Source organism: Lissotriton helveticus, chromosome 1_1 (genome assembly GCF_964261635.1).
Source record: "Lissotriton helveticus chromosome 1_1, aLisHel1.1, whole genome shotgun sequence".
NCBI lineage: Eukaryota > Metazoa > Chordata > Amphibia > Caudata > Salamandridae > Lissotriton > Lissotriton helveticus.
In genome coordinates, this window is record NC_136057.1 from 1,083,230,001 (window position 1) to 1,083,252,104 (window position 22,104).

Below are 22,104 nucleotides of genomic sequence, written 5' to 3' on the forward strand. Positions count from 1 at the left end.
CCCTCCAGGTCTTCACTAAAACGCCAATGTGGCGATAAGACTACGTGTTCGAATTACTAATTAGGAACATACACACTTATAGTTCACTAATTTTTGTATAATACACTTTAATATAAACATTTTTTCATGTGAGTAAGGTGGGATAAACTTGTGCGAATCCCGTCCTGAAGAAGGAGTTCTGTACTCCGAAACATGACTCATGACGACGCACTTTAGAGGTTATTGTACATAATACTACAACATTAACCTCACACTGCACCCCTTTTAACAATACCAGCCGGGGCCTAATTAAAAGTTTTTTTCTCCCCACGAGCCAGGTATTTTTTAACTATCACCATCACCACTCCACCACTCACATATAATACCCCACACACTTTAACACATAGTTCACAGGAAGTGCTCCCACGTAGCCGTAGGTCGCAGCACGCCACATCTCGTAGAGGGGTGCGAAGACCCCAATGATGAAGCATGACACCAAGGGGCCTGTTGGTGTGTGAGGGGTATTTAAACAACACGGTGTGCTCCCCACCACAGTAGGGACCACCACTAACCCCCAAGTGGATTCCAATTTGTTTATTTGTACACGATTGATCGACAGCCCCTGAACGCCATGGTAACACATAATTAGACAAGTAGTGAACGTCTGCACACTTTAGTTTGGATTTTTGTCCCTCTGCCCACCCCAAGCCAAAAACGAAACCTAACACCCTATTTCCCAGAACTCCCTATTTCCCAGAACATCCTGGTAAGAGCACTGGTTTTACCCATCACTCCCCAAATGAGACTAGTTTTAAAATCAACAGGGATGTGCTGAATTTGCCTCCAGCTGCCTAACCTTATGTCCTTTTATATCTTTATTGCCTTTTAGTTGTATATTTAGGCTTTCCTGTTTTCAGTTTCTATTTTTGGTCAATTCTGGTGGGGTTTTTTCAGTGTTTTCAATATCTTAAAAAACAGTTGTTATCAGTGGTTACACATTTTCGCGCCACTAAAAACAACTGAAAAAGTGTATATCCGGTGTTTATGGAACGTTTTGCTTTTATTATTGCTTGCTTTCTGCACTGAAAGAACATGGTATATAGACAGTGTACTTATAGTGTATATGAGGTCCAAATAGATTTTTGCAAATTAATCTTATTGTAGTACACCATACAATACTTCTTCAGTGAGTCTTTGGGTCATGTGCGCTCGCTCTTTCCTTCCCATGTACACTTCTGTGAAAAGGCCGTCCCATTGGGCTGAGAACCATCAGTTAAGGGACACAGTTGGGATGACTCTTTCTTTGATGCCACATAAAGCATGAAATTATAAATATTTGCGTTTTAGTTCCTGTGCATTAGAAACCAGTGCACCAGAATGGACTAAAAAGTCAATAGCATCCCTCATTAACTCTGACGATTGTAAAGATGCTTTCAGCATACCATCTAACAAGTGGCAAGGATCTACTACAGGGAATCACTTCAGCTTGGGTATCAATTTTGACAGGTCATCACACAACTTTTTTATATACGTAGCTGAATCACTGCAAATACAAACAATATCACTCCAATCTTTGTTGAACTTGGAAAGAACCTTTTTTAGCAGAGCATTACAAGTGACACTGCGTTCCATGTTTTCCAAAACTCTGGTGTCATGTTTTCACCACTATCCCAGATGCTTGGTGATATATATACTTGTCACTATACCTTGCATTGAATGTTTAAAGCCTGATGTGTTGGCAATTCACCTACTATCAATACTGACCCACTAGAAACTATGGTCTGATGTATTAAGGGTTTTTATCCATTCTCTGTGGGTAAATACGATGACACATATTAGGAAAGATTTGTATGAAACCAGCCACTTTACCTATCGGTGAAAGAATCAAATGCAGCCAAAATATCAAATATGAGTTTGATATTTCCTGATTCTCTATAGTTTATAAAATAATTAAACTAGACCTAAAACATGCAACTAAACCCTGCATCTTTAGACCAAAGGCCACAAAACTGAAAAAGTAAAAGGAAGAGGAAACAATATTTTAGTGGCATCCCTAAAGAACAAAACTCAAGCAGAATAATGTTAGCCAGACTTTCTTACTGCTATTTGTATAACAAAGTTACATTGTATTGACCCCTTCAGGAAGAAAAAAATGACTCTTTCACTGTCTTTTTCAATTCTTTGAATGTCATTTAGTTTGTGGTTGTCCAGGTGTTTTTTCAGTGTTTATATGTTTTCACCAGTGAGGGCTATTTTTCTTTCAGTGGGGTTTTATCAGTTATTATAGGTTTAAACCTAAAACCCTGCAGCCTATGTATATTCTTCATAATATATTAGTGCTCTGACATCAAGTACAGCATTCTTACATTAAAGTATTACAGAGTTTAGTATTAGTGCTTAGCACCCTGTACCTCAAAGGAGTGCATACAGAGTGGGTACAGTATATTTAGCATGTAATTACTAGCATTATTCATTCTATCTATTACACAGACAAGAAATCAAATACATATTCCCACATTTGTCCATTCCCTACTCTAGTATATTTTCCCTGCAGCACAAGATGCCTGATGCTGGGCAGGTGGCGTTGCTGCTGTCCAAGGATCTGGTATAGTATAAAATTACTAAACAAAGATGTAATAAACAGACCAAACTTTTAACTACTTGGCTTAAACTAGTGCGGTATTGACTGCGGCTATGGGTCTCACTAATTTAAATTATGTACGGGGAAAAGCCCCATCAAGGGGAAGTTCTTTTCCTTCCCGTTCTAATCTGGGGAGTGTTCGCTTTCGTTAATCATACGGCTTGAATAGCTCGTGCACTCCCAGGTATGTAGTGCGTCCTTCCATTGGTCCACTATTGGGTGTTGTCGCAGCCCTATCACCTCTTATCTACGTAGCGCCCTTTCCTCAGCTCCCGCCCAGAGTAGCACCTCTTTCTCCCAAACACTCGGATGTGGCCCCCGGTGGTTTCCACGTTATCGCTATGCACCTTTTGGCAAGTGCCAGGTCTAAGAATCTGTTTCCCACCTTACGTTTAGGTGGTCTGGGGAAGAGCCCTAATAAACAGACTTCTGCAGCATGCTCAAGTGTACGCCCTGTTGTGAAGTTAGCAGGCTAGTGGTTGTGGGTGGAGTCTAGGGGGTGGACAGGAAGAGGAGGGGACGGACAAGGGAAGAGGAAGTTAGAGTAGGGACAGGGAAAGTAACAGAAGCATACAATAAAGCTCCAGTAAGACAGTGATCAGAGTCTGTATTTCTATGTAGCACGATGCTACAACTGGCGTCGAGGGTGGGATACTAAACCCACTACCTGCGACACCCTGAAGAAACACACCCTGTCCCAAGCAGCGTAGAGGAAAACGCTGCCGAGTAGAGCCACGCTGCCGCCAGAAGGACGAGGCCAGCAGCTGTTGAATTTGCCCCTCCAGAGGCTGCGAGGGAGCCGAGAGGGGCCGCAGAAACGAGCGCTGAATCGCTCGACAGCCAAGAAGCTGATCGCGGTAAAACGCGTCTCACGCGGGAAGCGTGTGCCTGGGGTGAGTGGTCCGTGTACAGAGATCGGGAGCCCACTCCGACCCTGTGTTGTGCCCAAAAGCAAAGAAGAAGTGCCCCCAGAGCAGCGGACATCGTCCGTGACGGACTGCCAGCAAGCGCCGCTGAGCGCGCCACAATCAGAGCCCGGGGGGCCGTCGGAGGTTGAAAACCTCACGCCCGATGCGTGAGGTTTGGTGCGCTGTCGGCGCAAAAGAGCGGGAACCAAGAAAGCGGGCTGGGAGCCCACCCCAACCTCACCTGGTGCCAGCAGTGACCAAGAGAAGGTATCCTGGCCGGCGCTGTGGCCTGAAGTCGACTGCTGGTGAGTCCAGAGCAAGTGGAAACCGAATGAACAGAGAGAGTGAGGAAATGTTACAGATGTGGGTATGATTACCCCCATGTGGATAGCTGCCCTGCCATGGGCCAGAGGTGTCGAAAGTGCGGTCGAACTAATCATTTCGAAGCAATGTGTGGGGAATACAACAAGGAGAGACGAAGTAGTGCAACCAGGACATCTCAGTCTGACACACGAAACAGCACTTCGAGATTATCCCGGTCTGACACTCGAAGACACCATGCGCGAGCTGTCCAAGAACTGACTGAACAGTCCTCTGGGTCGTCACACTCCAGCAGAGAGTCACGGCGATCCAGGTGGGAACGGAGGTCACCATCCAAAGAATCGAGACCCTCATCCAGAGACTCAGCATACACCATTGAATACCTCAACCTAGCTGCAGATCCGGACCAGCTGAAAACCTATCCTCATTTGGACATCACAGTTGGCAATCATGACACAAAGTTCGTATTGGACTCAGGTGCATCCTTGAACTATATTCCGGTCACCGAATATGAAAGAATGAGTCCACGTCCTCCTCTGACATTTGCACCTGTGAGAGTCTTCACGTGGATGGCAAAGAAGCCACTTCCCTGCCTTGGGAAGTTTTCGACGACCCTCAAGCACGAGGACACAACCATATCGGCGGTCATCCATGTCATCAAGGGCCCAGAAGCAGACTGCCTGCTGAGCCTTCCGACCGCTGAACGTCTTCACCTAGTGGAAATCCTTTTCAAAGTTAACGGCAACCAAGATGTGACCCGTCAATTTCCCAGACTATTTCAAGGACTAGGCAAATTGAAAGACTGCCAAGTGCGATTACATATCAATGAACAAGTCAGACCCATTGCTCAACATCCGCGAAGGGTACCGTTCCATCTTCAGTCTGCTGTTGAGGAAGAACTCCAGGATCTGTTAGCTGCTGACATCATCGAGCGCACGGATGGTCCAACACCGTGGGTGTCTCCAGTAGTTATAGTACCTAAGAAGGGCACGGCCAACAAAGTCAGACTCTGTGTGGACATGCGCCTGCCCAATACTGCAATCGAAAGAGAACGACATCCGGGACCCCATCTGAGCGATATGATCTCCGCCCTCAATGGTGCAACAGTGTTTTCCAAGTTGGATTTAAATAAAGGTTACCATCAGCTAGAACTAGATGTAAAGTCAAGATACATCACCACATTCGCAACCCATCTGGGGTTGTTCAGATATAAGAGACTGAGTTTTGGAGTTTCCTCCGCAGCCGAAATATTTCAGGAAGCAATTCGGCAAGTTATCCAAAACATTCCCAACACGCTTAACTATAGCGATGACATCCTGGTATATGGTTCTGATCTACGAGAACACGATATTGCACTCAATCGTGTTTGTCATGCGTTATTGGAGGCCAACCTGACTCTAAACAAAGAGAAATGTGAGTTTCACCAGAACACACTGAAATTCTTTGGCCATATTTTCTCAGGCGCTGGCATGAAACCTGATCCTGACAAGATCATGACCCTGAACAACACCAAGAGTCCCCAGGACGTCAGTGAACTCAGATCGTTCTTAGGCATGGCTAGTTACTGTGCTAGCTACATCAGGGACTATGCGACGATCAGTCATCCCCTCCGCATCTTGACCAAACAAGGTCAACCTTTTGAGTGGACTCCTCAATGTGAACAATCCTTCAAGGAAATCAAGAAGGCGGTGGAGTCTGCGGATCACTTGTCATATTTCAACCCGCAAAGAAAGACTGAGATAACTGTGGATGCCAGCCCTGTCGGGCTCGGGGCCATCCTGGCCCAGTATAACAATGACTCAGATCAGCGTCGTATTATTGCTTATGCTATTGCTTATGTTGCAGCATCTCTATGTGATTGTCACCATATTTGTGCCTGTGATCAGCCTGACGGACCCGGAGAGGGCTTACTCGCAGCCCGAGAAGGAAAGCCTTGCCGTTGTGTGGGCATGTGAACACTTTCATGTCTTCATATACGGCAAACATTTCGCTTTAATCACAGACCATCAGGCCCTTGTCACCATTTACGGAAACCCACGATCGAAGATGCCCCCAAGAATTGAAAGATGGGGCTTAAGGCTACAGGAGTACACATTCACCATTATCCACAAGCCTGGCAAATCGGAAAACCCGGCTGATTACATGTCCCGGCACCCACTTGCATCGTCAGTCTCCAAGTCATCCATCGCGGAAGAGTACATACATTTTGTGACTGACCAAGCCCTACCCCCAGCTATCCCCATGGATACCATCCGGGAGAGTACGGCTCAAGACATCGTCCTGCAGAAAGTCCTTCGCAGGGTTCGAAACAACAGGTGGAGACATGATCCTCAGGATGAAGAGACTGATCCCATTATCAAACGAGAAATGCAAGCCTTCCGGCATGTCTGTGGTGAACTGTCAGCCACCACTGATGGCATACTACTGCGAGACCAGCGAATCGTGATCCCCACTCAACTAAGGCAAGGAGTGGTTGCTCTTGCACATGAAGGGCATCGGGGGATTGTGTCAACTAAACGTGCGCTACGGGAACAAGTATGGTTTCCATATCTGGATCAACTGGTAGAAGATACCTTGAAGGACTGTCACCTCTGTCAGCTCACCAGCAAGAGTGATCCTCCAGCACCACTGCACATGACCACGTTGCCACCTGGAGTATGGCAAGAGATCGCCATTGATTTCTATGGGCCCCTGTCATCTGGCAAATATGTACTAGCCATCATTGATGAGCATTCTCGCTATCCCATGGCATACTTTGTACCATCCACAAATGCCTCTAGTACCATCAAAGTCCTTGATGAAGTCTTTGCCACATGGGGTGTTCCCACGAAGGTGAAAACGGACAATGGACCCCCTTTCAACGGGCAAGACTTTGCAGCCTTTGCGAAACACCTGGATTTTCATCATCGCAGGATCACACCTCTTTGGCCACAAGCTAATGGAACAATCGAGAGATTCATGGCCACACTGAAGAAGACTTTTCAACATGCTACCACGGAGGGTAAAGATCTGCAAGTGGCCCTCAACGAGGTCCTCCGAGCTTACAGAACAACCCCTCACGCAACGACTGGGCAGTCCCCGGCGACACTCATGCTAGGACGCCCCATGAGGAATCGCATTCCAACGTGGGAAGGGACCTTGCGAACATCATCGCCCGCACGAGATCATCAAGAGATGATGATAACGGACAAACGCAATAAGGACAGAATGAAGTCATATGCAGACCGCCGGAGAAGAGCGAGGTCACTGTCCTTACATGAAGGGGACCATGTTCTCGTCAAGCAAGAACAGCAAAGGAAGACCGACTGCCTATTCAAGGATGAACCTTTGCTAATCACGAAAAGGAAAGGAACGATGCTGACTGCGGAATCGGAGCATAGGCGAGTCACAAGAAACATTTCGCATTTCAAGAAGTTATCACGAGACACCACCGGAACCGTGGTGAGTGAAATGGACACTCCCAGTTCAGAAGAACCACGTTCAGATGGTCACAATAACACTGGTCCAGTCAATGAAACAATGAACAATACTAGTCCGAGAGCCCGGTCACCACGACCTCATCGCGACACACGTCCACCCAAAAGACTTATTGAAGAAATGGACTGAGAAGTCAGTATGTTTGTTTGTTTGTTACAAAGGGGGGAGATGTTGTGAAGTTAGCAGGCTAGTGGTTGTGGGTGGAGTCTAGGGGGTGGACAGGAAGAGGAGGGGACGGACAAGGGAAGAGGCAGTTAGAGTAGGAATATAACAAGAAAATCCCTGTGTTCTGTAGCAGCATCTATTTGCTGAGGGAAATTATCCCTGAGGGGTTTCTGCAACAATATTAAGGGGCGAACTCAACGATAAACCAATGTCTGTAAGCAACACAATTTCACTGTAATTAAGTAATGAGCATATACAAACGAATAGAAATCAATTTGAAATTTATTTGGACCTCCCAACTGGGTTACAATCTAAAAATAAATTTAAAAACAACTAAAAAACCTTTTGTAAAAAGGTCACACATTTAATCTGTTTACACTTTAAAAGTTTTTCAAAACAAATCAATTTACAAAACAAGTCGACGCGGCGTTTCGGTGTCTTTCAATCTTTACACCTTCATCAAGACAAACATAAATATTTTGAAGTATCTATAAGTTAAACAACAGAAGTTTAGTATCATTATATATCTAACAGTTTCATCAACACAGTTTGCTTACTCTTCTTAAGACTGTTTACATCCCCTTCGGGCTATCTATCCCCATACGTAGAGCCTAAGCGTCGCCTAAGCAATTTCTAGTACCCCACAGTTCTGCATATGTTCACTGTATTATTATAAGTGAGCAAAGTCTAATACCTGTAATGCGGTTACAGACTCAAGTTAGTCAATTTCATCAGGTCTTTTCTCTTTGCGTGGACTAGGTTATGATGATTAAGCCACGATTGGAAGCTATAAAAAGTATAAAGGGATGTATTATAGCCACAAAACCCTGTGAATGACTGAATATCACTTCTTTATACCTAAATGGCTTGAATATTCTCAATGGGCCGTTTACCTTTTGATTTTGCCTCAGCGTTTTCTCATTGCACGGAGGAACCACCGTATATCGGTAAGAAAGGATCTCTCAAATCTGGATTTACGTTTGATGCCCTGTGTAAATAAATACATGCCTTCCCTTAGTTAATATTGGACTATATGAGGGAAAAAAGGGGGTAAATGGGCAAGGGGATAGGGTGGGTATTGGGAGGTGGCGAATGCTTGTAATTCCTCCAAAAGGTACTCACCAACCCAAAGTTGGTTAGATTTGCCGGTGTGCTCTTTGAGTTTTGCACCTCCACTTGGTAGTTTATCAGGTCAACGATGTCTATAAGAAAAAAGTTTATTTCGACCTGATCAGTATCATATTACACCTTCGTTTATGTATTCACTGTTTTGCTTTTTTCAGGGCTATATGTTTCTATTTTAAACATCTCTTGGTTTTTTAACCTTAGCGTCATCAAGAGTCTTATGTTCTCGTATATATAATCAAGCATTTGCATTGACTCTTAGGAGATACCTCTCGAATTTATCCCAGACAGGGTTCAGTGTTTCTCAGAGTATTACAAGGATGAAGCTATTACTAGATGTTTATGCCCTTCCCACCATTTGGCGTATCTATCTTGGACAGAAACAGTTTTTAAAAAAAAAAAAATTAAAAAAAATTTAAGGTTCAACCTTCTGATAGATTGGAATACCCCTTCTCTATCAAGGGAAGGACTCCTATTCACACAATGGTCATAGTACCACCCTTCCATGCTTCTATCAAGTAAAGGCATTCTCTATTCGCATACCTGTAGTTTTTCAGCCGGCCTCCCTGTTCCTCCGTGCGTTCGCCTTCGTGTAAATTCAAAGGGTAAACACACTTTCTGAAACGGCGTTTTTATCCTGACTTTGCTCGTCTTAACCCGGAAGTTAAAACTCAGATTTTCGTTTTACAAAACTATTCATAGCCGATACACCAAGTTATCGGATTTCGTTTTATATTCTAGTGATTTTACACCTAGCTGTTTAACCATCTGCTTTTGAGTTATATTTAAGATCTTAACTAACGCATTCACGCATAATCATCCCGGAAGTAATTCTCGGGCAACTTCGGGGATAGTCTGGTGGTTCAAGTCCTTTGTGGAGATTGTACATAGAGTAAACATATCGAGCGGTTACTTAGAAAGCCTCGCTCTTCCGCTTTCTTTATATTATTTTTTCATATGGATTTTAATCTAATATAGTGCGGCCATCTTGGAATGGGAAACGACCTCATGGATGGTTCGGCCATTTTAAATTGGGAAACTTTTACGTATTCATCATCAGCCATGATGCTGTATTTACATTGACGATTTGTCGTGTCACCCAATATAATGAAGTACGCATGTGTCATAAGAAGAAGAGAATCTTCCAATCAGAGTTACAGAGTATATTTAATAATGTACCAACTGTTGGGCTTTTTTATGCCCCCTCTTCGCGTAATCAATTTTTGTGGATATTCATACATACATGCGTGTATTGCGTCACAATTCATATCAGAGTGAGTTTTCAATGTCGTGATTAAGTAGAGGTCGTAATTATCTTAGAATCAAACCACGTCAATGTTAAACCATTAAAATCTCTTTTGGGTATTCTAATCCATATATATGCATCACCAATATAGAACAGAGTGGTAAAATAAAATAAAATAAAACAACAAGTTTTCATTCAATGACAGCTTGGTAAGGACAGGTTAGAGAATTCACATAGATGGATCTATCGATGGTAACTCAACAGGATATATAATTAACGCAAATGTGAAATACAACATTGTTGGTTGCATGAGTAGCTTTATAAGAACAGAAAACAATTTTTAACCACCACCAATTTCTATCCTCTGTCAGTGAACAACAGTATCCAGTTGTGTATCGTCTGGCTAACCATCTTAGTTTATTTCATGGGTCTCTGTTTGGATGTTATAAAATAAGTCTCTCCCATTCCTCTCTGTTGTTTAAACCGGTTCTAAAGGTGTTAAATAAGGACATGTAAAATTGTTCCCTTCTCTTTCTTTTGGTGGTATTGTCGCCACCTCTTATACTATGAGTGATGGCTTCCACCCCACACCATTTCAAATCATCGACACTGTGGTTCTGAGTAAGCCAATGTTCTACTAGGGGGGCAGTTTTTTTCTTGGTACGAATTGCGGATTTATGCTCCGTTATTCGTGTTCTGATCTCCCTGGCTGTCTCTCCAATATAGACTTTGTCACATGGACATCTGATCATGTAAATCAAATTCTTGGTCCTGCAGTTTATAAAACTTTTAATTTTGTGGTCTACGCCGTTATGGGAGATAGTATTCCCTTTTATTTGGGACTCACAGTTAGAGCACATGTTACAAGCAAAGTTGCCTGTTGGGAGAGGTGTTCTTTGGATAGTTGCATGAGTTTCCAATTTGTTCTCTTTGAAGGTGTGTACTAAACAGTTCTTTATAGTTTTATTTCTGCGGAAGCTAAACATTGGTTTTCGGATTTTACCTCCCTGTCTATCATTTAGAAGGGACCAGTTTCGATTAATGATGTTTTTTATTGTATTACTAGCTACACTGTAATTGGTAACAAAGATTAATTGGTCTTTCGTTCTATTGAACTTCTGTTTGTCTTTTTCAAACAGCGCTTCTCTATTAAAATATCTTGCACGCTTGTATGCCTTCTTGATTAGACCCTTGGGGTATCCTCGATTTCTCAATTTCTCTGATAGAGCACTGGCATGTTTCTCGAAGTCCTTAATGTTACTGCAATTTCGTCTTATTCTTAGAAATTGTCCGAATGGTATGTTGTCCTTTTGACTTCTGGGATGATTACTTTTGTAATGTAAAAGGGTGTTTCTATCAGACGGTTTTGTATAAAGGTCCACCCCTAGGACTTTGTTCTCTACTCTGATCTTGATATCAAGAAATTCTATGGTTTCTTTGTTATAATTTGAGGTGAATCTCAGATTTTGATCACCAAGGTTTAACCATGCAATGAATTCAATCAATGTCTCCTCAGTCCCATTCCAGATGAAAAAAATGTCGTCGATGTATCTCGACCAACATGTTATATTTTCACTGAAAGGTGCCATGTCATTGTATGTATGTTTTTCTTCGAAGGCTGCCACGTAAAGACATGCCAGACTCGGGGCGCAAGTTGCGCCCATGCTGGTCCCTTTGATCTGCTTAAAGAAATCGTTTTTAAATAAAAAAATATTATTTTTTAAAATGATTTCAGCACATTCTAAAATGAAGGTTGCATGGTCGTTGAGATCCTCATCCCCTATTTTTAGTAGGCCCTCTAACATTTTGATGGTATCATCTTGCGGGATGTTTGTATAGAGGGCCTCTATGTCTAAGGTAACCAGCCATTGAGATGAAGCATTGTATGGTATGCCTTCTACTTTATCAATCATATGGGTGGTGTCTTTTATATAGGCTTTCTGGCTCATAACAATAGGTTGGAGAAACTTGTCTATATACTTACTTAGGGGTTCGGTTATAGAGTTAATGCTGGACACTATGGGCCGCATAGGGGGATTGGTTATAATCTTGTGTACTTTAGGAAGCCCATATAGGGCAGGAATGACCGGAGCTTCATTTTTGAGAAATTTGTATTCCTCCGTACAGATGATTTCATCTTCCTTGGCGTAGTTTAGAAGAGTATTTACCCTTTGGATCAATGCATCCCACTCTAATCTGTTGGATTAATGTTCAGAATTGTTTAAGAGGAGCATCATTTTTTTGTTATATTCCTCAGTTTGCATGAGTACTATGCTTCCTCCCTTATCACCTGGTTTGATTGTCAAATTTTGATTATTTTCCAAATTTTTTAGAGCTAGTCTCTCTTCCCTGTTCATGTTACCCGGTCCTTTGATTGGATGAGTTAGTAGATCAGTGATGTTACTCTCTACTGCTCTTTCAAAAAGATCTACTTGTTTGCTTACCATGCTTATATTTGGGGTCCAATCAGACTTTGGTTTCAGGCCAGATTTATTCCTAGGGCCCTCTCTTGGGGGTTTATCTTTAAAGAAATCATGAAGTCTTATTTTTCTGAAAAACCCTTGTAGATCTCTTTCCAAATTGTACTTATCTATATTTGTGTTGATAGCGAATCCTAATCCTTTTTCTAAAACTGCCCTTTCTGCTGTAGTTAAAGTGATATCTGAGAGATTTATGATAGCCGCTTTCTGGTTTAGTCCCACTTGGATTGACTCCGTGTGTAATATCTCCTCTGCTGTTGAGGTTGAGGGTAGAATTTCCCTCTCCCATTCCCTTTCGATTGATTTTGATAGTTTCCTCGACCCCGTTGTCCTAAAAAAGACAAAGATTCACGAGCTGGAGTGGAGCTGGCTTCTCCTACTTTGTTTTTATCCATTCTTGACTCATTCTCGGAGTCTGTACTTGTGTAAGAGGAGTCACTGAACCCAACTCTTTTTTTAGGGTATGTTCTACGTGGTTGTTGCCAATTATTCCTATTGGTAAAGTTCTCTCTGGGGCGCTCGAAAAAATCTTTTTGTGTGTAAGGGTAAACTGCCTCCGTATTGTAGTTGGCTACATCTTTATTAAATTTAGTCAATTTTTTCCCAAAGAGGAAGTCCCTGTATCCTGTCACGTCCCTTTGGATTTCCTCTAATTTTTTCTTTGCATCTTCATATGCAGAGCTATCTAGTTTTGCTTCTAAATCGTCTATCTCTTTTCTTTCTACTATCAGGATGGTATTGGCGGTTTCAATTATTAGCAACATCCAATCCCTGCTGCACCTATTTGCAATCAGGGTCCAATTCTCTATGAATTTAGGATGGCGTATAAAAACTCCTGGTTCGTTCTTAATTTGTAAGCCATTTGGTATTATGCCTTTCTTAAGGTAATCAATAAGAAAGTCTGCGTGTAGCTCTGTCCGAACCAATTTCTTTTTGTTGTTCCAGAGCTCCCGCCATTTCTCATCATCATTATTAGTGCTAGTAACTGATGTAAAAATTTTTGAAGTTCCATTCACGATTTTATTAAATTCCTCTTCTGAGAAACCGTACGTTTTGAAAGCGTCCATTATCAATTAGGCACGCTTTGTTAGACCATACCAATGATGGAAGAATAAACCTCCCAGCTCACAAGCTGTACGTAGAAAGACTCAAAACAACGGAGGATCCCCTAGTGACGGATGTCAGGGAGGGGGAATTAGAAATATAACAAGAAAATCCCTGTGTTCTGTAGCAGCATCTATTTGCTGAGGGAAATTATCCCTGAGGCAGTTAGAGTAGGGACAGGGAAAGTAACAGAAGCATACAATAAAGCTCCAGTAAGACAGTGATCAGAGTCTGTATTTCTTTGTAGCACGATGCTACACGCCCCAGGGTGTTATTAATTTTAGAGAAGGATTGTGTGATCCCGCGATCCCAAGTCATGAGCAGGAACACTTACGGCACATTATAACGAATCCTGGGGAGAGCTGCGTAACAAATGTGCTGATTGGCTATACAAGAACAAACAGTTTAACGTCATGAATATGAACGAGATCATTATGGTATGGAGAGTGGGGTGAGTTGGTGGGTCAGCTAAAAACATCGAAGGGGATTGCATTGTAATAACCTTTTGTGGACCTTCTTTGGTATGGGCCTTGCTAAGACAAGAGACCCCTGCCCTTAGACATACTAAACTCGGTCCATTGCCCCTAGGCTATTTTTACAAACGACCCACAGGAGGTATTCACCAGGTCCACTTTCCTTTTGCTGATCAGAACAAATTTGTGGTGCTGACCGACCTCGAAGCATAGGACTGACTGACGCAAATAATAGAGGGAGGGCTGATCCACCATCTCCACATTTATTGCAGGCATCTTTGATGGATGCTCATTCGGACACAGGGGCTGTTCTGGCTTGTGATAACAAGGTCCTGAAAATACTTAGTTGGAACATGGACGGTCTACAATCAAAGATAGTATTAACTGACTGGCTACAGTTAATCAGGCAATATATTTGAATGCTTCAGGAAACCTGGGCCACCAGAGATATATACCTTGATGTGTATCAGTGTTATAATTTTCTTGCACCACCACCAAAACGGGATGGCCCTCTGGTGGTCTAGCCATATGGGTGAATATTGCAGCAGGGGGCTGTGTCAAGGCCATACCAACTCATAACGATAACTTTCAGGTTATAAGATACAAAAGGAGTATGACCCTATACCCGATTAATTTTTATAATAACAATTTTTATACGAAATCAAACACTAAATTAATTGGTCTTTTTGATTACATTACTGCCCTTAGAAATTCGAAGGACACAAATACTAACCCAGTTGGTATATGCCTGGGTGGTAATTTAAATGCTAAGCTGGCCTCCCAAGCCCCTTTTTTTAGAGTAGCGATTGCGCTACCATAATCAATTATGTTTTTAACTCTTCGCATTTAGAGGAATTTTTGTTGTATTGTAAAGTTATTGTAACACATCATGGGGATCAAAACCCAATTGTAGTGGCACTCAAATTGTCCATAAAGCTCGAGTATAAAACTGAATGTGGTGCAAGGAACTTGGAACCCTCCACGGATAATTTACAGTTGGTTTTGCGAGGAGTTTACCCTACCCTATTGTTTCACAAAGTGGTCAGGGAGAAGCTCACACTGTTCGAGATTTGTTTGACAGTGCACAAGCCCAATCCTGATGCCATCTCCACATTCTCTGATGTCTGTCTGAATATTAAGATGGAATTAATTAAACCTGCCCGATCAATCTCTACAGCTCTAGATGGTTTATTCACGAATGCTCATTAGTGAACCAACAGTTGTGACAGGCCCTTGTGGCAAAGCCCAGGAGCCTGCAAGTGGTGACCTCATTAAGGAAAAAATATAAGCTGGTTACCTCAATGAGGAAGAAAGAGGTTTTGGTTCAACTATGGAATTTGCTTGCCAGTACGGCAAGCCAAAAGAACAATAAACTTTTCTGGGCAGCCATAAAAGATATGCAATTGATAGGCCAGATGTTATCACCAATTAGTTGCAATATAACTAGTAAAGCATGGGAAACACTTTTTTCAGATATATATGCAGCTTTATCTCATGATAATGAGATATCCCAGCTGCCCATCCCTAAGGGAGTAATGATGTCTTTGGCTGAAGTGGAGTTAGCCATAAATCAGAGTATGGGCAAAAAGGCTCCGGGACCTGATGGAGTGCCAATAGATCTCATTAAACATAAACCAGATATTTGGGCCCGCTCCTGCTTAACCCCTCCCATGCTCGTGACGGAACCGTTCCGTCACGGGCCCCGGGTGGGCTGTGCTGGTTACGGAACGGTTCCGTCACGGCCCGCACGGCGTGCCTGCGCGGCGCGAATTCCGCGCCTGCGCTGACGTTCTAATGGGCGGGCCGGTCCGTGACGGAACCGATCCATCACAAGCACAGCTCACCCGAGGGCCCTGACGGAGCGGTTCCGTCACGAGCACGGGACCGCCGCGCGGCCCCGCCTCCCCCTTAGCACTGCGGCAAAGGGGTTAATAGCCTAGTTTGCCCCCCATTGCCAAGCACATGGTCAACCTCTGTCACTGTACCCCTTTTTAAAAAGGATTACCACTCCCTCTCTGGTTGCTACAGGCCAATTTCTTTGATAGACACCACACTGAAGATATTGGGTAGGGTCCTGTACCACAGGATTAATTACTGGCCTGAGGAGAATTCCATTCTGCACCTCTGTCATCATGTGGGCACACTAGAACATGTCTCAATCTAGACTTAATAATTGGGAAATATACTATTGCCCAACACTCACAGATATAATTGGCATTCATGGATTTGACCTCAGCGTTTGACTATGTCAATTGGTCACAGCTGTGGTGTATCCTTTTGGAGAGTGGTATGGATGAGACACTTTAGCCTATTTACACAGAGACATGAAGGCCAGGATTAGAATTAACACACATGGGGAAGTCTCTCATAATATTGGTGTTTTTAGAGGGGTAAGACAAGGGTGTGTTGTAGCCCCATTACTTTTTATTCTGTATATTAATAATTTACATGTGTTTTCAACAACCCTTACTAAAGACGTCCCAAGAATTAACGGCTTTATCCTCCCATCCCTATTATATGCATATGATGCAGACTTAATGGGCCGCACTCCAAAAGCCTTGCCCCTTTTAGTACAGGGCTTATGGATTTTAGGGCCTCTTTGGGTTTACGCACTAATTTTACAAAATCTTTTATCATGACCTGTGGACCGAGAAAGCATACGTAAATGTCCTCTCTGTGGCAATCCATTTTTTTAAAGCACAAGCATTTTCCCTTATCTGGAACTGTTTTTTGCAGCTAACGGTCTGTGGTCAGACCATACTGTCTATTGCAGGAATAAGTTCTCTAAGTCAAATAATGCAGTACTTATTTTACCCCAACTGAGGAGCAGGGACATCTTACCTATTTTTAAAAAATGTAAAGCTCAGTGTACACCCACAGCAACCTAAGGGGCAGAGGTTTGGGGCATTTCCAATTGTTGGAATATCCAGAATGAAGACAGCAGGTTCTGCCACAAGGTCCTTGGTGCCCCAATCTCTTCACCCCAATATGTGTGTCACAATTAACTAAATCACATTACATTGAAGATTATATTAGAACCCTCCCTCCTTTATTTTGGCTAACTATATGGACATCTAAGGCAGAGGCCTTTACCAGAGTTAATATGGAAGATTGCCTTAAATCCTAAAAGATATCCCATAGTTAGCGAGGGTGAGATCCAGCTTATGCAGGATTAGTCATGGACACGTTTTTGATAAACGTAATGATCTAGAAACTGTAAGTAAAAAGGAGATATTGGCTGCACTGTACAAGTGCTATTGTGAGGATAGACAGGCCAAAGTGACCAGTAAACCGAGTGTGGCCATGTTTTTCGACATTGAGAATTACCATCTACTGGCTGGCTACCTGACTAAACCTATGGGCCACTGGGAGCGTGGTCTCCTCTTTCGCTTAAGGGTATGTACTGTTAAGTACTTAGTATGCTTCCCCCTAGGCTTTCGAGCTAACCTTGATCTTGATCCATGTCCATGCGATGGGTGCTCAGGCCAAACTCTATTACACTTCTTGTATTTTTGCAAGTACTGTATGCAATATACAAAATTGTTCCAACTTCCTTTTTTAAGAGGTATTTCTATGTAGATCATAGAGAAGCAAATAGGACCCTTCTCAAATTGGGAGAGGACAAGTCAATAATTCATGTAGGGGCCTTTCTGGAAACTGCTGTTCGAGCTTGTAAATCGATGAATACTGTATGACTATATTTTAATGTCTCTGCATTGTATTGAACTTTTATGTGCTTCCTTTATAACGTATCACAATTTTGTATTTTTTTTTAATATTGTAATGAATTTGTTCTTATATGTATATGTTTATATCCGAATAAAGTCATGAAATGAATATGAACACATATTTAAAAGGGGGTGATCTGGTCAAAAACAGACCAAAGCATGGCCTCAAAGGTGTGACCCTAAGGACGGGTAGGATAAACAAAATATACAGTGGTTATAGCACAAGCGGACATCTATTCTTAGCAGAAAGTCTAGTTAAATTGGCAGGGTTGAGCTGCAAGTGGATAGTCACACCTCCCACTCTGGAATCTCATTGTTCAGACGTTTCATGTTGGTGGAGAGGCGGAAGATCCATTGTTGCTCTTTTCTAAAGAGTGTCATGTTGCTCAACAAGTTGTTGGTCTCCAAAATGGTCCACCTCAGATTGTCTGGTGAGTGATTAGAATCACAGAAGTGGTTACAACTTTTGGTGGTGCTGTGTCTGCAACAAATATTTCTGTGGTGTTCCATTATCCTTGGTTTTCCAGGTTTCTGGGTCATACCCGCGTAATGAAGGTCACAGGGTCAGGTTATGAGTTAGACACAGTTTTTTGTGTTGCAATTAGTTTGCTTTGTTTGTGTCCAACTCCACTCTGGACCAAGTGGAATCTCTTTGGTGTGTTTGGTTGGATGGCAAATCCCACAGGACCTACTGAGATAATAACCTGTGACAGATGGTATGGTCCAAACCATATTCTGTTTGAGTATCTGCTTGATGCAGGGTCTGGAGTGTACCAGAAGATTCTTGAGGTTTGTTTTAAAGTGATGTGTGGTCGTGGAATCTCCAAGAACCCTGAATGCAGGATGTCCCGGTGATTCATGATGATGCGGTGGGTTGGATTTGAGTTCCGAATGAAGGTGGTCAAGCAGGTTAGAACATCTTTATTGTGTCAGGAGTTGATCTCAAGGAGGCTGCCCAATGGTTGTTCCGTGCTCTTTTTGGGCCTGGTTGATGATTCTAGAAGGATAATTATGGGATGAAAGATTTGTGCTCAGTGTTTTGGCCTGAAAACCATAGCAATAAGTTTAATTGACGTGACGCAAAAGTTGTTTGCTCACGTCCTTTTGGGCAGGTTGTTGTCCTGGATTGATGAATATAACATCTTAACACCTTTCCAGGCAGGTTTTAGGCAGGTTTTAGGACTAAACCCTTAACAATAGACCCGCTATTTCGACTGCAATTAATCCATTGGAAAACAGTTATTTTGAATGGTGGCAGTCTGTATCTAACCTTTTTGGATCTCAAATCCACATTTGACATGGTGCAGCATGATCAGTTGTGGGATATCCTTTGGGATATGGGTGTTCCATTGTATTTATGCCACTTACTGAGAGGTTTGCACCATGGTACTTATGCGAAGATTAGATATGGGAAAAAGGGGGATTTAACAGCACCCTTTACAGTGGAGAAGGGGGTGAGGCAGGGTTGTGTGCTTGCCCCAACCCTGTTCTCCCTCTTCTTAAATGGATTAATAGATGCCCTCCTGGAAAAAAAAGATATAGACTCCCCGAGGTTGGCTAACTACAAAATACCCGCCCTTATGTTCGCGGATGACACACTGCTACTGTCTAAGTCACCAAAGGGTATGCAGCGGGTTCTAGTGGAGTTCTTAAGTTCTGTAAAAATAGGGATTTGGAAATTAATATTGAAAACAAAATATATGGTTTTTTTTTCGTTTAAATCTTTTTATTGAATTTTCTCATATCACGCCCCCCGAAGGGGGTAAGGCACAGGATCAGTACACACTTTTACATTAGCAAAGGGCATCATAACCAAGCATAGATGTACATATAGTGATCGTCATGTGTCAGGTAGCTGTAACTTCATCTGACTTAGCTACAGCCAGTGGGGCCATGAATCTGGAGAGGGAAATTTCGGGTGGATAGTACAAGGGCCCTCCAGTCTGTGTTTGCTTAAATGCTTATCAGTAGAGGCGCAGGTGGGTGTCGTTCCCATGTGTGGTGTCTCTGGCCTGTAATCTTATGATCAATCCTGGGAAGAAGAAGAGAAAAAGAAACAGTGCCGGTCTCAGAACTACCGGTCGGAAACTGTGGGGAGGTCATGGATTTGTGGGGAAAATGTCTCCTAGTGTATCGCGCAGCGTTGGGTGTGAGTGTGACTCAAAGGTCCTGGTCAGCGGGCGTTTAGCACTTGGGGCTCCTAGGGGGAGGGGGGCGCCAGCACACAGGGCCGAAACGAACTAGCCATGGGGGAGGCATGTGGTCGCTCCTCCCGTGGGGGGTTCAAGGGTCTGGTAACTGTGAGGGTTGTCTCGGGGAGGCCTGGGTGTAGGGGGGAGACGGGTCTGGTATGACCTCCGGGGTTGTTTCTTGCTTAAATTGGAAGAGTAGCTGGGCCCACTCTAGAGAGATGGGGTTCTTCCGCATTCCTTTCACTTCCTCTTCTCGTAGGAGCTCTTCCTCCGCCGCCCCCCATTTACACACTGCTCCTATTCAGGCTGTTTCCGGGGGGGCCTGAAGGGGCTCTCCAGTGCATGGCGATTGCTCTTTTTGCCAGCAGGAGTGCGAAGGAGGTGAACCTCCATTGCAGCTTCTCAGACTTTTTCCTGTTGTAGGTCCCCAACGCGCTGGCCTCCCAGGAGTCTATTTGTGGTAGGTTGACTAACGTGCGGAGAGTCTGGTGTATTCTGGTCCAGTATTGGCTCATAGCAGGGCAATCCCAGAATATGTGCTGGAAAGGTGCTGCCTGTAGGCCGCACCGCGGGCATAGAAATTGTGTGTTCGGGTAGCATCGTTGTAGCCTATCTGGTGTGAGGTAGGCTTGGTGGAGGATGTTAAATTGTATGTTTTTAAATCTCGTGTTTCTGGTTACTTTTTGGGTGTATTCCAAGGCGCGCTTCCATTCCGCATCGTGAAACACTCTACCCACGTCGTCCTCCCAGGTCAGTCGTAGGGTGTCTAGAGAGACGTTCGCCAATTCCCTGAAGGCTTTGTAGTGCCACGTTATGAGGTGTCTGCTGGAGCCCATTCTGAGTATCGTGTGGAGTACTGGGTGCGTGGGTGGTTCCCCGTCGCGCAAATCCCAGAGTGGTCGCGTGTGCTCCAAGAGTTGCATATGCAAGAGGAATTGGCCACGTGGGAGGTCATACCACTCTATCATCTGGTCGTATGTGCGTAGCTGCCCATCTTGGATCAACTCTGCCACCTCCGACACTCCATGGTCGGTCCAAATTTGTAAGCTCCTGGTGGTGAAATGATGTTCCCCTCGGGGGAGACCCACCAGCGGCAATAATGGGGAGTAGAGCGGTACACCCTTGGAGAGTCGGTGAACGCGCAACATGCATTTGCGTGCTATAGACACCTGAAGTGGGTGCGTGCGGGACGGTTTGGTGCCTGGTAGAAGCATGCGTCTAATGACCGGGAGAGGTATCCCGCCCACTTCTGTAGTAGTTTCCGTCATGTGGCACTCTGCTGTCTAGTGGGATAGCCATTGCAATTCTGCTGCCATAAAATACGATTCGAAGGATGGGGCCCCTAGGCCGCCCTCCGTGGTGGGTAACTGCAGTTTACTGAGCGCTACTCTATGCCGGCCGGCGCCCCATATGAGCGTTGTCAGCAGAGTATCTAGCTCCCGGAAAAAAGATTTAGGTGGGATCACCGGCAAGTACAAAATATATGGTTTTCAATGCAAAAACCATAAACTGCCCTCAGCCACAAATGAATGGTAAGCTGTTGGAAAGGGTCTCCACCTTTGATTACTTGGGGTCTTACCCTTAATGATAAGATGAACTGGGGTATCCAAGTCTAGAAGGCTGATCTTAAACTCACTCAAGCCATTGGGGGCATTCTAAAAGTGTATAAAAATTGCTCCCAAAGAATTGTAGGCCCGCCAGTGGAAATATATAAGATCCAGGCCAGGGGAGCTTCTCAACATGGTACAGAACTTTGGGTCTCTAGCTATCCGAACGTCCTCACAACAACTGAGAGCTCTTTTTTAAGACAACTTGTAAATTTACCAAAGAGCACTCCATTAACTCCTTTGAGGATGGATCTCGGGATTGGCCCGATAAGTGACCTAATAGCCTCTCGCCCATTGTTATTTTGGCTTTGTTTATGGAGCACGCCTGAGCTCTCAAACTATAGGGAGGAACTAAAGGATGTACTTTCTATTATGGGAGCAGGAAACTTACCATGGATAGTACACATTAAATCTAGGCTGTATCGTATGGGGTTGACAACCATGTGGTCTTCCCCGGAGGAGACCTGCCCCCTAATATAAAAAAAACTCTGAAATATATTATCAATGAAGATAACTTTTCACAACTCCTTTAGAGAACAAATATCAATTCCTCGACCTATAATTTTTTGGGTATTAAATCTCATTACAGGCTTGAACCAGTCCTAAATGACATCTATCCACTTCTGTGTAAGAAATATTATTCCTGCAATTTAGACAT

At 43.5% G+C, this 22,104-nt stretch overlaps 1 long non-coding RNA gene across 1 annotated transcript in view; it reads left to right on the top strand.

The window, feature by feature from the left end:
• Positions 1 to 22,104, top strand: part of LOC144772176 (uncharacterized) — an 86,908-nt gene that overhangs the window by 62,586 nt on the left and 2,218 nt on the right. The gene's annotated exons all lie outside the window — the stretch shown is intronic.